Below are 17,815 nucleotides of genomic sequence, written 5' to 3' on the forward strand. Positions count from 1 at the left end.
TTTAAAGGAAGATGCGAGGGTACGTGTGCATTTGGGAGGGGTGGGGGGGGGGGGTTATAGTGGAAGTTACGTAATGGAATATATATATATATATATATATATATATATATATATATATATATATATATATATACAGTCGTTTTGATTTATATTTAGCCTGGGAATAATTTGACCACTGCTACGGTGTACACCTCACTCTCTCAACCACCCCCCCCCCCCCTCTTTCTATTTCACACACAAGCAAAGAACTTATCGTGCGATATTAGCTACCTTAAACAGTCTAAATATGCCTCAAAATGCACAATTTGAATTCAAACCCTTGTAATTAGACCATCATACCCTCTTTAGGCGGGGGGGGGGGGGGGGTCGACTGAAACTACGCCACCTTTCCTTTACAAAAGCCTTAATTCACCTTGGCCCATGGTACATGTTCATACCCCTACCCATGTCAATCTTTAAACTCCCCCTCCCATCCACACACGCATACACGAACTGTTTTGAAATAATATATACAGTTAGATTTTAGTATTTTGTAGTCTAACGGTATATATTACTTATATACAACGTATTCGTAGTGACGCGAGTCTTCTCAAGAAAAATACGACATTAAATGTGACATAAATAAATTAAAAATGTCTCACTTGATAACTAAAATAAGAGGACGTTTGTGAGCAAATTAAAACTGAAACCCACAAAGGAATATTATTTAAGTTTTTGTAACTAGTAATAATTTGTAAATTTGCAACAACAAGTCTGTTTTTCTTTTGTTATTCTGGGAAATAATCTTCTTCAAAAGCCTTTTACATTTCAGTTATTTTGACAAGGTTTAATTTACAGTATAGAAAGGCTTACTTGAAGGGTTTTTTAAAGAAAATTGTAAAATCAATTTTATGTCCTCCTATACCGTCCTTAGTTTAATTTTGCACCAAAAAAAAAATGGAAACATGAAAAGGATATAAATAAGAAGATTTCGCTCTGTGAAACTCTGCTAAATTATTCATATCGTCATAGAAAGCAAATATGAAAAAAAGAATAAAAAAGGCAAATACAAATAAAGAATGAAAATAATTTAGACCCGAATAACACATTTTATTTAAACTTCAATTAGGCCTGAATATTTTATTCACTGAAAGTTATAATGATTTACAACTTATTTCGTCAAGTTTTCTTCAAGAGATTTCTAAGATTATAAACATGGCTTAAAATGAAAAATATCCAATTGATAAACAATTCGAATCGTTCATTTGGCTGACGTCATGCGTAGCAACGGAAGTTACGCAGGGTAATTAAGCTTTCTTTCGTATAACATTGGTATCGTTTTCAAGTAAACATGCGCATAGTCTCTTTACATTAAAATTTACATTGCGGCGATGAGCAATTGACAGCAACGCCTGGTAGCGTAAATATATACGGTAGCCTTGGAGAGTCATGAATATTTCAGAAAATCATACTTGACCATATTTTATTACATCCTTTATCCATGTACAGTTCCTTAAATTGAACTATTTATATTATTTGGAATTTTACGACTACAGCATGGTCTATCGTGCCCAATCAATAACTAACTATCACCGCCCCCTCCCCCTCCCATTCCCCATCCCCCTGCCGCCAGTCCCACCGTAAGCCAACTACGCCACCGCCACATGCCAAGGGAAGGACGTATTTTGTCAAGGAAATCATATAATATAATGTATAATATATAAAAGAAACTATATGCGTAATTAACATCTTAGCAATATATGTGCTTTTATCTATGATAAGGTGGTATTCGGAGGTTTCTTCGCTAAATATATAGGCGCCTAGTGTACGGTGAGTTGTGACACCTGTACAGTTGTAATAATGAGTACGAGTACAAAAAGATGTACTAGAATGCGAGTAGGGAATCGAGAAGTAAATGTTTGGCACAGGCTTCTATCATCTAAAAGTCTTCACGGGACACTCTTCTATGTTTAGGGGAGGGGAGGTAGGTGGGGGAAGGGGTGCTTCTTATTGATCGTGTAAGACATGCTCTCTAAGTTATTTACCATGAAGTGAGTAAAGTTCGATAAAACCGGGTCCTCGTTACCTCTTGTCCCGAGTGCTAGTATGATTATTGTTTTCCGTGGACAAGTACTCCTGCGGTTCACAATTTGTGCCATAACGAGTACAGTAAGTAGAGTACGGAAGTATGTACTCGAATACGACTACCGTTTATATGGTCTCGGCGAGTCTTACACTCGGTACATATACACCAGCCTGTCCCCGCCACTCGTTTATTTCTCTTTGGTTGGGAGGGGGTGGGGTGAGGGGGAGGTGTGGTGATACTAATTGATCGTGTGACAAATATGCTCTGTACTATTTACCATGATATAATTGTACTTAGTCAAAACAAGGCTGTCCATCTTGTTTATATATCGTTTTTCTCTATAGTGGCTTTTTTCTTTAGTGGTTAGGAGATAAATTTCAAGCTGAACAAAATCTCCCTCACCACCACCACTTACTCGTACCCCCCCCCCTCTCTCTCCGGTTTTTTTTTTGCCCGACTGTGGATTAATCACTGTCCCACTGGTGATGATTCTCGCATGAAAATATGTCAAAAGGAAATATCTGAAAACTTTTCTTATTTTGGTTTAGGAAATAATATTAAAGTTTATTAAATGCTTCCGTAGCACCATTATTGCGTTATCAGAAGGAAGCTTTAAGGAGACTATTATATTGTATCATAATTTACTAGATTTACTTCATGCATGACGGACAAAAAGAAAAAATCATGGTGGAAGTTATTATAACTATAACTATAACATTTCAAGGAAATTAAATTCATACACAATCGATGATTAACTCATCTGGTTTGGTATTTTATCAAATTGTGAAGAAATGAAAGAAAAAGAGGGAAAAGGAATATTTTTCCCCTTTTCACTAGGCTATTTGTGCTTTGCAAAATATTCGACAGGATCAGGTTTCTTTTGAGATATAAAAGTTGACTTTTGATATTATGAGTGATATTTTTCAGCATTTTTTGTAAATATCATAATTTTGCTACCGGAACTTCGTTTATTAAAACAAACAGATCAATCTTCTGTTGTTATCATTAGAAAATTCTTACTTCAGACTTATTGCGATTGCACTTGGTTAACTGCCTGCCGTAACGCATGACTACATACTAATATGTGAATGTTTTACACAGAAGTACAATACAGTACAATACAGAACATACAATAGAGGGACATAATTTGCAAAATTAATAACTGTAATTAAGATAACTAGGACCTTATGTGGATTGTACTTTAGCAAGCAAATGCTACACTTGGAGATCTTTGATTGGCGAGAACAAATGCAGATACATTAGACAACTATAAACCGGTGACAATAAAATTAGGATAGATATAACTATGTGTTATCTATACAGCCTAACCTTAGACATACAACACCTTCACATGAAATGTAAGAAGCTATATCATAACTTATATGATAGGAAACAATGAGAAAGTTATCAGTAAACGATTAACATGCAATATAGCTTATGGAACCATTTTGCTGTGTTGCTACAACTAGAATGTAACAGTTACATACACGCGAGTACAAGGTGTAAATCTCGGATTTAAAGCAAGTGTACGAGTGATATGTCCTTTCAATAATTAAACACAAATTAATATTTTTGTTTCCCGCAGCTATAGGACGTTGATTTGCACGTGCGAAACAGCTGCAATTTGGATGTCCCAGGGACTTGGAAAACGAGCATTCAGTAGAACCAGGGATAATAAATGCAGCTCTCTATACAGCAATATGATATGAAGATAATCCCCTCTGGACACTGTCGCCATTAGTTGGCAGTTTGCTGAAAATAAATACGAAATGCAGAACGGTAACTATCGTATGGGTTTTCTTGAGATATGAAATAGTAGACGCTATCTGGCTTGTAAAGTGTATTGGTACAATGTTCCGAATTCGGGTATAATACCCCGAGTACGAGAAAATGCCCCGAGTACGAGAATAATGCTCCGAGTACCAAATTAATGCCCCGGGTACGAGTATAATGCCCCGAGTACGATAATAATGCCCCGAGTACGAGAATAATGCCCCGAGTACGAGAATAATGCCCCGAGTACGAGAATAATGCCCATGCCCCGAGTATGAGAATAATGCAACGAGTACGAGAATAATGCCACGAGTACGAGAATAATGCCCCGAGTACGAGAATAATGTTGCGAGTACGAGCATAATGCCACGAGTACGAGAATAATGCCCCGAGTACGTGAATAATACCCGAGTACGAGAATAATGCCCCAAGTAAGAGAATAATGACCCGAGTACGAGAATAATGCCCCGAGTACGAATATAATATCCCGAGTAGGAGAATAATGCCCCGAGAACGAGAATAATGCCCCGAGTACGAGAATAATGCCCCGAGTACGAGAATAATGCCCCGAGTACGAGAATATTGCCCCGAGTACGAGAATAATGTTGCGAGAACGAGCATAATGCCACGAGTACGAGAATAATGCCCCGAGTACGAGAATAATGCCCCGAGTATGAGTATAATACCCCGAGTACGAGAAAAATGCCCCGAGTACGAGAATAATGCTCAGAGTACCAAATTAATGCCCCGAGTACGAGGATAATGCCCCGAGTACGAGAATAATTCCCGAGTACGAGAATAATTCCCCGGGGTACGAGACTAATCCCTGAGTATGATAATAATGCCCCGGGTTCGAGTATAATAGCCCTGAGTATGAATACGAGGCGGAGGCACATCATTAATACGATCACAAGTACCATACTTGATTCTCACTTTGTGCGACTATAATTAAGATAAATACTAGATCTATGTTTCGAGTTGCGCACGAGTACAAAGTCACTGATATAAGTAATATGAGTACGTGTATACTTGTTTCTTATTTTAAGTGTCTACGATAACGTGTACAAAGAGTACAAGTTCGAAGTCCCGAGGATGAGTACGCGAGTATCTTGAAGAATTTTAAGTAGCTGTATAGTATTTCTCTTAGTGGATGCTTTTTGCGTTACTTACTTCATCGCGGTAAAATGTGGGGGACATAATTTCATATAAGACTGTTTTCAACCTTGATAATACATATATTTGAAACTTTGTGACAGCTTTAATAGAATTATTCTTGATACAGTAATGAAACTATAATATTCAATAAGAGTAAAGTCTAGTACGCAATGTATCAATGAGTAGATATTTAGTCAGTAACACTAAATGTCGCTATATGTCACAATCGAAATTTCATATCAGTAAAATGATGCTCTCCAGGGAAAACAATTCACATCATTGGAATGAGATCAAAAACAAAATCATAAAAAACCCTTATTTCACAGAGTAGAATTAAAATATTAATAATCAGTTATAGCCTGAAATCTCCAGGGAAAATATCTAATGCCACGAGTTTTAAACAAATTGGATATCATGTCGCCGTTCTTATCATCATTTTATAGATTTTAAATCCTCGAGAGAAATTTTATCCGGCACCTTTTTCTCTAAGTAGTATAACTACAGCCTAAAGATTTCTCAAGTTAATATTGTCGACTTAATGATTGCTTTGTGTTTATCTTTATATCTAATATATGTCTCTCATCATAGGTGTCGAGTCGTACAGTATGAGGTTCTTTTCTCAGTAGTAAGAGCAAAGCTAAACTGCTGACATTGGAGGACGCCGGCGTCTACATGCATGGTTACTTACGTCATTAAATATATGTCGTTTTTATCATTACCCAACCGCCAATAGTTAAACCGCCAACCGTGAACAGTAAACCGGCAGTCGTCGTCGCCAGGCCTCACCGACATCGTTCTTCTATATATAATTCTTAGGCTTTGGTCCCGTAGGTGAAGGCGGTGGCATCAGAAGCAAGGAAACATACAATATGCAATATGCAATACAGTATGCATGGAAGGTCTCTGGTTAGATGTTTGACTGGACAAAGTATAAGGTGAGATTTATCTTTAGGAACACTTCACAGTGTTCTGTATCTGAAATCGTCATGCAAGCGGTAAATCGAATAAAAATCAGCCTAAAGCTGTTAATTGCCTCATCCTCCAGTCTGGTGCTTAAAGCACAATTTGACCACCTCCCACCCTACCCCAACCAGTACCATCTTCCATGATACACATGCATATATAGCTGTTTACTTTTGTAAATTATAACTGCCTTCCGTCCAGAGAAATTGATAAAAATATATTAATTAAAAATCGTGGTCATCGAAAACAGAAGTCATCGACACCGTAAGTTACCTTTCATGCACATCATAGAAATTGCCATCGACATCACAAAACAAATATCATATACATATTAAATATATCAGTGGCGTAGGAAGGTACTTTTGAGTGGGGGGGGGGGGGGCTGAAGACTGATGGCCGGCCTGGGGGAGGGGTCTAAGGGGAGGGGGTGTCCCCCTCCCCTTTGGAATCTTTTGCATTTCCAGGTGGCCTCAGATGCAATTTGGTGCAATATAGTACACTTCAACACCCATTTTGTAAACTTAATTTTGTATTTTCAACTGGCCTTAGATGCAATTTGGTGCTCCAAATGAGATTTTTTTTCTCATTTGGAAATGAAAAAGGGGTTTTCTGACCTGCGAACCGGGGGGGGCGGAATGATACTTCCGCCCCTCCACATTTTTCACTGGGGGGGCTGGCGCCCCCCAGCCCCCCGGTTCCTACGCCCTTGAAATATATATATATTAAATATATATATATATAGATATATTGTGATGTCGTTACAAAACCCCTTTGTGTCACAGTGGTTGTATTACAATGAACACTATCGTTCTTATAAGAGGATAATGCTACTCAGACCATTCCTCGACAAAGCTGTTATATTATCCTATAGAAGCTCCCTGCCTCTGTACTTAAATTGTAATAGTCATAGGTGATAGTGTTATGTTTTACTGTGGTCGTAGTAGTATTATCAGCCCTGTAGATTGTAAATGTTGACAGTTGTGTTCGGTGAAAGCGATATTGACTGCTTGTAAGTATATTTTGATGAGGACATGGGAATCGTCAGGATTTTCAAGACTACACATGAGGTAGGATCCTTGCACCACAGTGACTGTGAACAGTCATATTTTTACAATGCGATTGGATTTTCGGGGTTGCATGGTCTAAGCAGTATCAGCCCAAAACTTCACCCAGGATTAGCGACACTCGTTATTACCGATTGCCTGGCCTTTAGCACTACTACCTACACTGTAGGCTATAGCTAGTAGAATGATACTTTTTAAGAAAAAGTCGCCCGGGAAAGAACCTGGGCACGAAAACCAAACTACCGAACGACTGATCCGCTCTCAACCCCATCGGGACTGTGACTGTGTGATCATCGTCAGGTGTGCATCACCATTCCCCTCGAAAAGGAACAGATACTACACATGATCTTAGCCAAAAAGCCGAGAAGCTAGTAGAATGATTACAATGTTACAGCCCAGTAGCTTATTCTTTATAGTCTATGCAGCGTAGGCTCCACCAAACCTCATATGCCCTACTAACGTTAGTAACTGTAGTTATATAGCCTACGTTTATTTATACGCGCTCATGATATTAAGTACTATGTATCATCCATGTATTTCGCGGAAACGCTCACCACAACGATTAGGTCGACCTTCAACCTATGGTAACGGTCCATATTTGAAACGATAGGACTGGTTAAAACGCATACGTGAATATTATTACACTCTAAACACAATCTAGTCAAGCGAGGCTAAAGTCTAGTCATATCGACTGGTTTACGTTAGTCAACGATTATACCGCCATAATCTTGGTAGAGATGCCTTCACGACTAACCCAAAAGGTCGCCTGACCAGAACATAATGGTCACAGTTCTATTTTAATCTGGTCCTACAATAAATGTCAACACTGGGACGAAACTCACTAGTCAATCAGGTTGATATATTCGTCATATGAAAAAGCGCGGGAAAATATTAACAATTGTAGCGCCACGGTACGGCCTAGCGTACTGCACTGAACTATAGTACATTGTACACATACGTACACGACGAGCAAGGAACGTACAGCAGGGAGTTAGCAGCCAGACGGTTACGGTACGAAAAATCAAAAAAATATTATCATCCAGTGATATTGTCAGTAACCATTGCAAGGTTAGTATATTAGACCAGTTTTCTTTGGGCCTTCGGCCAGTGTCGTTTGTTAGTCACTTAAAAAGTATATAGTATATTAGACCATAAAGTGTGTATTTTCGATTATTCCAACTTGTGTACGAACAAGCTAAGATCTAGGTCCTAGGCTAGGCCTATCATGCAGTAGCTATAGGCGAATTGCCTAACGTTAAACCTAATGACGTTAAGCTGCCTTGTAGTTGTAGTAGTTGTACAGCACAGTTTATCGTATCATGGTGGCCCCGGTATTCACGCGTTTCTCATGTTTGCAATGGATAATTTCTTTACAAAATAACAAACCTAAATTAAACTTAATATTTATAATCTGTATTAGAAACTTTAGCCTTAGGGGGATAGGACCTTGGCTATATTATTCTTGAAATATTTTAGGGGGATAAATTCACAGCAGTGTTTCTCTTGCACTTTCAGGGGGGACATAGCCTTTAGAGGCTTAGGTCCTAGGCCATATTATTTATACCTAGATTAGGTTTGAGTTAAGGATTAGCCTCCAATTAGGGTCACCCTAAGATAATGAATTTACTAGAATAGTGTGTATGGGATTGTGTAGTTGCGTGCGAAACTGTTACACTAAATAAGCTGATTATTCCTAGGGCCCTATAGCCCCCCCCCCCCAGGCCTAGCCCTAAATAGTTTTTTATAAAATACAGAGGCTAGGCCTATGTTTCATACAAAACATCAACTGAACATGACGCCAATCTTTTATTACCAGTTTGTCCACTGACCATCCTATCCAACAATCCCGTTAACAATTCACAGGAGAATACACTCCCCCTTCCAAAATAAACATTGGGGACCTTGGAGCAATCTAACAGCCTATTGCTGCCACAGCTGTGTCATACTAATTTAAAGGCCTAGTTGTCAGTAATATAGAGGGGGAATATTTCTGGACAATTGCACTGACTTGTCCTGAATTTTTGGCTAAAATTTGTTATATATTCTAGCGACAGTTTTTTCTGCTATTTTTTAAGTTTGTACAAAACAGTTCCGATTCAGAACAAAGGTGGGTGGGTGTTTAATTTGTTGTAGCTGTTTGTAGGGAGTCATATAGCCTTGGACTAGGCTTTTTTCAAGATGGAATATTCCTCGCTTTACCTGTGGTACCGTGAACCGCAGTTGATCCCCCTAGGCTAACCCTAATTCCATTGGAAATAAAATAGGACATCTTTTATGGGGTGTTTCATTCAACTTTTTGGAAATACTACAATTTCAAACATAAATGTATTTGGTTATCATTGTACACTTGACAAATGAAAATGTAGCTACCATAGAGGATTGATTAATGTTTGCACGTTTCTTTTCCATACAGGTATCAAATGCATTCAGGCTTCTGTATCACTGCATAGTAATTTCACTTCCATTTCTACTGTACATTTTAGTAATGGGATGTGATTAAATAGTTGAATTGTGACTGGTATCGTACCGTACATGTTTACCCACATGCTGTACAAAATATGCACATGAACTTTAGGGATGTGAACAAATAACAAAAGTTGTATGTCTATCACATTGGCAGATAGACGTCGTTTAATTGTGGAAGAGGATGCTACTAGCGAAGTGGTTAAGAAAGTCTATCCTTGGCTATTTGAAGATGAAGAGGTACTGTATGAATATGTCTTTGTAGATATTATTTATTATACAGTAGTCTGCGTAAAAGTAAAATTCAATCTTGTGGTTTCAAAAGTTATGGACATTTGAATATATTCACTTTAGGCCCACCACTTGTTCGAACCACGACTTTGTTTTTCAAAAATCAATTCAAGACAGTGTTGCGCTAAGCAGCGCGATTGCAGGATTCCCACACTTTTTTTGCTGATACCGCTATTGGGAATTTGTAGGGGGGGATGTTCCCCCTTAAAAAGAAACCATTTTGTTTTATTCTGAGCTAGAGCCCGATCTATACCTTTATCAGCAAGATCACTCCACAAAACCTCATGTCCTCATCCCAAGACTTGGGGAGCCTACTGCTCCTACATTGACCAGCTACAGTAGTCTCTCTCTACTTCTTTACCAATTCGCATCTTCCATCCCTTTCGACATGTCTAAACCATCTCAATCTACGTCTCTGAACATAATCCCGAATATGTGTTAGTCCTAAGCGATCTCTTAACTTCTCAGGTGAATTCACCATATGTACTGTATAATATCTAATTGATCTCATTTAACCATAGATACTACTTGAATTAAAGCGACTTGAAGGAAAGACGACAATGGCACAGTTACTTGGTGAAGGGCTTTCCAAGTATGGAGATGCCATAATCCGCTGCACTTTGAAGATGAAGCATCCCACTGTCATAGATACATCCATGGAGAAGGACGAAGGTGCCTGTTAAGGTACATTATTAACAATTCAATCTGTAATTCACTATTCAAGTGATCATCACCCAGGTATGTGCTGGGTCTTCAAAATGGACTACGGGCAAAGTCTGAGGCAGGGGTGGATGCAAAATATGTCTTGGTAAGGGGGTATAACTATTCAGATGTATGGTAGTGAAAAATAAACACCTTCATTAGACATTAACGTTTGTCGTCTTGCATCATACAGTCTGAGGAAAATAGGGCGCATCCGTACATACTCAGACTGTGGTAGCACTAAAAGGCTAGTGCACGCATTTGTCTCTTCACATCTTGACTCTTGCAACAGACTCATTTATGGACTGCCAAATAATCTCCAGCGTTGTACGAGCTGCCAGGTTGGTTACCTTATCTAGGAAGTGTGAACACATAACCCCCATCCTTGTAAATCTCCACTGGTTACAAGTGAAGAAGCGTATCATGTGTAAGTTAATGCTTTTGACCTACAAAATATTAAAGAAACTTGCTCCATACTATCTATGTAAACTTCTCAATATCATTGAACCGGTACATATTCTCAGGTCAAATGCTGCTACAACACTTATTGTACAAATGTCAGCACCATTACTTACGGTGAGAGTTCTTTTTTCAGCAGCTGCTAAACTCTGAAACCAACTACCACCACATGTTTGAAATGCTAAATCTATATGTAAATTTAGGACCTTGTTAAGACTTACTAGCAGAGGGTTGTGTGATTTTAAATCATGCTGATTTAAATCAGTGTTTTTTTTTAAATCACTGATTTAAATCACTTTTCTAATTCTTGGCAGGAAAAGTTGAATTTGTGGTCAGCATATTCTCTGAAATCAAGCAGTTCCTTATAAAATAGAGTCTCAATCAAGTATCAAAGCAATTTCAGTAAATCTGGGGGGGGGGGGGGTTGTATTTTCAGGGAGAAAAATCCTTGTCACATACACCGGTATGGCATGAGGCCTATTATGCTTAAACAAATTGAACAATTCTAGAAATTGCCTGCTAGAATCCCCTCAGAGTTCAGTTAAGTTCAGTAGAAGAAGGATCAGGATGGACCCTGTGAAAGACCCTGTACCACAGATAACCCAGACTGCCAGATATGATCATGGATGAACACAATCAAGTGCTCAGATGATAACGAGACAGGCTGTGTATTGACGGTAGATTGCATAAATTATGGCTGTGAAGTACTTCATTTGGTACAAACAAGTGTCTGTGTTCAACAAAGGGAAATTGGTACAGTATCATGGGCCCCTTAGTGGAGGGGATATAGGGCCTAATTTTGAAATTATATTCAAGACTGTTGACTTCCCTTGATTGTCCCGAAATCAAATTAAATCATTGGGCTGACTGCTCGTATGTGATATGGGTGGGTATAGATGTTTTTGGAAGATTTAGGTAACATTTGAGAGGAAATTGAACTTTTGATTATTGCAAAATTTATTCGATTATTAAAAAAAAAATTAAAAAATCAACTCTGAATTAGCATTTATATTTGCAATATGGGTAATGTTTTGTATAATTATATTTTTTCTGTGTGCAGTGCATTGCAGCATTGTGGTCTTGGACGGAATGCCCTATATAAAAACGTTTTATTATTATTAAGGTTATTATAACATGTTTGAAGTTATGGATATGGATATAGAATGTCTATTCCAATTTCCAAAAACAATTTTTTGGAAACAATGCAATTATTTTTTATGGCCCATGCCAGTAGGGGCCCACGACAAATAACTGAACAATTGGCATAACTTAAAGATGCTTGCTTGGGTTGAGCTCTCATACTTGATATTACTTAGCTAAGTAGCCTAGACCTTATCAAATGATACAAATATCTTTGCTGAAAATAAGACCTGTGATGTATTTAGTACTCTACTTTAATATTATCACCTAAGCAATTTATTGAGTATTGAGTATTGCTCTCCGGACTGCAGATGAGTGAATCTGTGATATTTTTGTCCTATCGATGTTACCAAATATGACATAATATCACTCTTCTGAAATGTCATGATGTTATGAGTGCTTTAACATTCTGTTGTTGATTTTTCTTTTAGAGTCTAGAATGCATGCAGCAATTCTGTCAGTTCCGACTCTACTGAATGAGAAGTTGGGTGCTATGATTGTATTTGCAGATGAGGATAGTGTAAGTACCCAATGTATTATTTAAATCAACAGTATGTAAACTATGGGTCAAGGCCATCAGAGGTGGTCTGATATTGTATGTTACAGTGTCGAGGGTTCATCATGATAGTGCCCTGGTAGTGTTTCCTTTGGGGTATTCAGCAATTTTAGGTCTGATGCCATATGGGCTATATCAGGAAATAACTCAAAATTAATATTTTCCTACAGATTGTATGGTCACAATACTTAGAGTTTAATTGTCACGATAGTGTTTTGGTAGTGCTCCTTTGGGGTGTTTGGAATTTTAGGCCAAAGGTCATGTATGGGCCATATGGGCCATTTTGAACTCCTGAACTCCGCCTGAAATCACACAAAATGTTTCTTTTCCTATGAATTCTATGGTGCAGGGTTGAGCATTTTTCACAGTGGTACTTAGGTAGTGCCTCCTTTTGGTTTTTAGGATTTGGGGGCCTAAGTCACCTGTAGACCATATGGGCCAGTTTATGAAATCACTCAAAATGATAGTTTTCATACAAATTTGCCCTAACATTTGTTGGGGCATCTTTCTTTTTTTTGGGGGGGGGGCATTTTTTGGCATCCTTATTTCTGGGGGGCCTTGAAATATTTGGGCCCTGAAAACCTTCTGTCTGCAACAAAGGCCCACACATCTGATCATTATTCCCTAACTAAATATCACATGTATGACCTGGGAGTGTTCATAGCTGTAAATATAGTAAGGGCATCATCACAAAGGTAGAATAGACTAGTATGTATGTGATAACTGGAACAGAATGTTGGACAGATTTCAATCTGTAGTTGCAGTAACCATAACCCAATGTGGATTTCCTGATCAGCCCCAAGTGTATTAAAATCATCTAGTGGAATGAATCCCTACCATGATGTAATTAGCTGTAACAAGATGTCATAACTCATGGCAAATATTCATTTCTCTCTAAAATACACGGAACCAGTGCACCATTTAGCTCTGTTGTTTCATTTATACTCTGCTATAATTTATATCATCACAAATAGTATTACTTGTAGTGAATACGATGTACTGTAAATTGATTTGAAAAAATATTTAAGAAATTATTTATTTTGATTCCTTCGTTGGTGGAGTATATTTGTTTGTTGGTCACGAATGGCCATCATGGTGGATCAGCCACCCCTCCCATTTTCTGAAACTGGAAAGCGCTGTATATTGAATACATATACCTTAATATCTTTGCAGGTTACAGACTTGTCAGACGTGCCAGTTTATATCCAGGTGACAGAGGATGAAGGTGTTCCAGAGTACACTGTGATAGTGGAAACCTTGCAAGTAGCTACTTTGAAAAGTTTGTTCGCAGCCATGTGCAATTATTTGGCAGTGTTCTATGTCCTAAATATGGCATATGAGCCTTTGCTGAAGAAAACCCTTCAGTTTTAAAAAAAATCATTTTGAATGTTGATGATACTACACCGGCAGATAAATCAGTCAATAAAATTCTGGAGAAACTAAACATGCAAATCGCTAAAAATTGATGGCCTAATTACTGCTCCAGGCACCTACCATTTTTTGTACAGTTTTTTTGGCTCAAACTGTCATCACATTTATAACATAGAATACTGCCTATCAATTGCACTAGCATATATGAGTCAAAATAGGCTAAGGTGTTATAAAACTGTAACTAACTTGCAAATAATAAGTCATTGAAAATTTTTTCATGATCATTTGAGCTGTTGCGTGTGTTAGTTTTGACTTACAAAATGTTGTTATTTTTGGTTACGATGCCGAAGGCCGAGTAACCTATGCGATCAAGTTGGCGTGTGTGAGGGTGCGTTTGTTTTGCTATCTGACCGAGGACTTGAACAAAACAATTTCAGGTCCTCGGTTGTGATTTCTAAAGAATCACCACGTCCTCGGAAGAATTCTATTGTATGGGGTATTGTTAATGTTACGGTACGTGGATTTGAACAATGGAAAATACAATGGGGTCCTCGGTCTGAACGAAACACAAACATGTATGTGTGTGTGTGATGTGACAGCTTGCTCGTAAACACGATATCTCAACAACGACACATTGGATCAATGTCATATTGGACTGGTGATGTGTGGATGGTCCCTATTGTTTTTGTTCTCCATCACATGAATATTAATAAGTGGGTAGGGCTTAAAGTAAAATTCTTAAAATGTCAATATCTTCGCAACGGTATGTCCGATCTGCTTCATACTTGGTATGGTGATGTAAGTGGTTCATTGTCACATGACAATGGAATTTCATCTAATTAATATTCATGAGTAGGTGGGGCTTAATCCTTAATTGCTAGAAATAGCTTGTAAACCTGAAATCTTAGAAATTAAATGTTGAATTACTGTCATTTTGAACTAGTACATGCTCCATGATTAGTAGATGTTCCCTATTGTTTTTGTTGTTCATGACATGAATATTAATGAGTAGGCAGCAGTTAAAGTGAAATTCTTAAAATGTCAATAACTTTGCAACGGTATAACCGATCATCTCCATACTTTGTTGATTGGTGGTGGATAATAATAGTTACATTTTCATATGAAAATAACATGTAACCTCATTAATATTCATGTGTTTGTTGGCCATATAGCATTTGTTGTCCCTCATTCCTAAACTCCTGTCATTCGTCACGTTTGACATGTTTTCCTGGTTCCTGGGAGCTTGCTGATCTTATCTATATTTGTTTTGCTTTATAAAACCATGAAATTGGCTAGCCAGGCCATTAAAGGAGTAGTCCAGTGACAAATTAAACTGGACTGAAAAAAAGTAACCTTTGCAATTAAGTTGGCATATGTGTATGTTGTAATGAGTTGGCATGTTTGTATGTTTTGATCAAGTTTGCGTGTGGGTATGTGTGTATATGTATGTTGCATAAATAGCTGGCTCAGACAATTAAAGGGATAGTCTATAGTGAAAATAGTAAATGAACTTAATAATCTGGTATTACTGTACATGTACCTATAGAGTATAGGGAAATCTTATGTGAGTGGGGTAGATTAATGTGTTGGTAGTAAGGTGTGAAACTGGTAAAATCTGATGGGTGTCAGGTGGGGGGGGGGGTTGTCAGATGAGTAGGGTGATGTTGGGATCAGGGTTGTAGGATGGTAGGTGAGGCTGCAGGTGGTATGATGGTAAGGGTTCCGCTCTGGGTTGGGGATATGGGTTGTGTCGTATGATCCCCATGTGTTTGTCTGGAGAGGGGGTGTGGGGTGGTGAAATGCCTAGAGTCAACTATATCACTTTTTTTCAACTTTATATGTACATCAATAAAGGCATTAATTTTTGGTTTTGTTTACGATGGCCAGGTAATCTACAGTTTAGCATGTTTGCAAGTGTATGTATAATCTTAAAAACAATAAATTTAATTACTGTAAATGTATTGAATAACTTGTAGATATGCTACATTATCATTACATGGACCTCATTGTTTTTGTTGTCCAGTACATGAATATGTGGGTGGGGCTTGTAATCAAATTCTTAAAATGTTGATATTTTTTCAAATATATGTCTGATCACCTTCATACTTGGTAGGTTGGTACAGTAGTGCTACAGGAAACTGAAATTTCATTTATATTCATGAGTGCAACTGACAACTTTATGTCTGATCAGCTTCAGTTTGGTTTCAGTTGTCTGGCAATAAGTACAATACAGGTATATAACAATAACAAATTCTGACTTATCTTATTTCATAAACTCTCATCTGCATCAGAACCACTAAACCTTTGGGTTTTCTGGTTCTTCAATTACTGATGAAATCAGACACTCTTTTGTACTTACTATTGAGGTGAAGCATATGTAGTGTTTAAGAGAAAATATAAAATGTGATTCCAAATTAATACAGAAATTCTTGCTTTCTTTTTTTCATGTGAGAGGGCTTGATGGTCTAGCAGTGGTTAAGGCCCAATCAGGTTTTATATCCAAGAATTGTTCCCACCAGTTAGCTCAACAGACAGCTTTGTACCTATAAGGGAGTTGTCGCAGGTTCGAATCTGTGGTGGGTCATATAAAACTAGTATAGAAAAACTACTTTTATCCATGGGCAAGACTAACTGGATTAGTCAAGTGACTGCTGGACTAATCATTTAGGTCGCTTGACAAAAAGCCTGGTCGATAGAGCATTGTTGAAAGACTAGCAAAAACTGGTCATGTGACTAATTGAATAAGTCAATTGACATCTTGACTAATCGTTTAGGTCGCTTGACTAAAGCCTGGTCGATAGAGGCATAATTGAATGACTAGTAAAAACTGGTCATGTGACTAATTGAATTAGTCAACTGACATCTTGACTAATCGTTTAGGTCGCTTGACTAAAGCCTGGTCGATAGAGGCATAATTGAATGACTAGTAAAAACTGGTCATGTGACCAGGTTTACTTAGTCATATGACCAGAACTATTTGGTCACTGGACCAAAAGTTAGTCAAGTGACTAGAATTAATTGGTCGATAGAAGCATTGTCTGGACTAATGTACTCTAGTCATCTTGACTAGATTATGTTTACAGTGTACTGACCTCGTCGACGACTAGTTAAGGAAATTTGATGTCAAAATGTGATTTTTTAGACCAATATAGACGTTCTTTTGTCAAAATATTATAAACACTGGCACTTGTTTGTGGCCATCCTACCAGCAGTTGTGTGAGCATCGGGTTTGCTTGTAAACTTTTGAAGAAAATTATGTTGAAGGTTTTACTCAACACCCTATCCTTCTTTACAAAAGAGTTGTTAGGGAACTCCGTTTCAACGTAGTACACTTTCTGCTTCTTAGCAACAGTTTGTAGTCACCTATATATAAGGGTTTCCCCAGCAACGCCGCCGGTGATGACGTCAGCCACTATAGGTCCACAGTAGCATTAATGTAGGCCTATACAATACATACATATTAATATATTTGTACCGTATACTCTTTGGTGAGTGGACCAGAGTGAGTGGTTAAGTAAGTTATAATTAGAGCACGCCCCTCTCGACCCGGCATATATCACAGACAGGAACAAAATCCATCCATCCGGATGTAAACTCATCAGCATAATGCTTGAATAAAACGGAACATTAACCCAATTTGGTCAAAAAAATGTGACGTTCTCTTAACACACTCGAGTGGGTTAGTAAAGAACACTTCTCTGATTTGCCAGAACACGTATACAAATACGAAAAACTTTGAAGTAAATGGGGAGTTGTTTACAGAGCAATAGAAATGTCAAATGCCTTTACATAACGTCCACTAGCTTTCAATCT

The 17,815-nt window shown here is 37.9% G+C and overlaps 1 long non-coding RNA gene and 1 pseudogene across 1 annotated transcript; one reads left to right on the forward strand and one right to left on the reverse strand.

Moving 5' to 3' along the window:
• Window positions 1-7,293: 7,293 nt before the first annotated feature.
• LOC139975485 (U2 spliceosomal RNA) lies at window positions 7,294-7,392 on the reverse strand (annotated as a pseudogene).
• A 294-nt stretch (window positions 7,393-7,686) lies between these two features.
• Window positions 7,687-14,084, forward strand: LOC139975072 (uncharacterized). Its single transcript, XR_011795647.1, has 5 exons — window positions 7,687-8,088; window positions 9,641-9,723; window positions 10,296-10,458; window positions 12,507-12,595; window positions 13,805-14,084. It is a non-coding gene; the product is annotated as an uncharacterized lncRNA (long non-coding RNA).
• The last annotated feature ends 3,731 nt before the right edge of the window (window positions 14,085-17,815 follow it).

Source organism: Apostichopus japonicus, chromosome 10, assembly GCF_037975245.1.
Source record: "Apostichopus japonicus isolate 1M-3 chromosome 10, ASM3797524v1, whole genome shotgun sequence".
In the NCBI taxonomy this organism is placed as follows: domain Eukaryota; kingdom Metazoa; phylum Echinodermata; class Holothuroidea; order Aspidochirotida; family Stichopodidae; genus Apostichopus; species Apostichopus japonicus.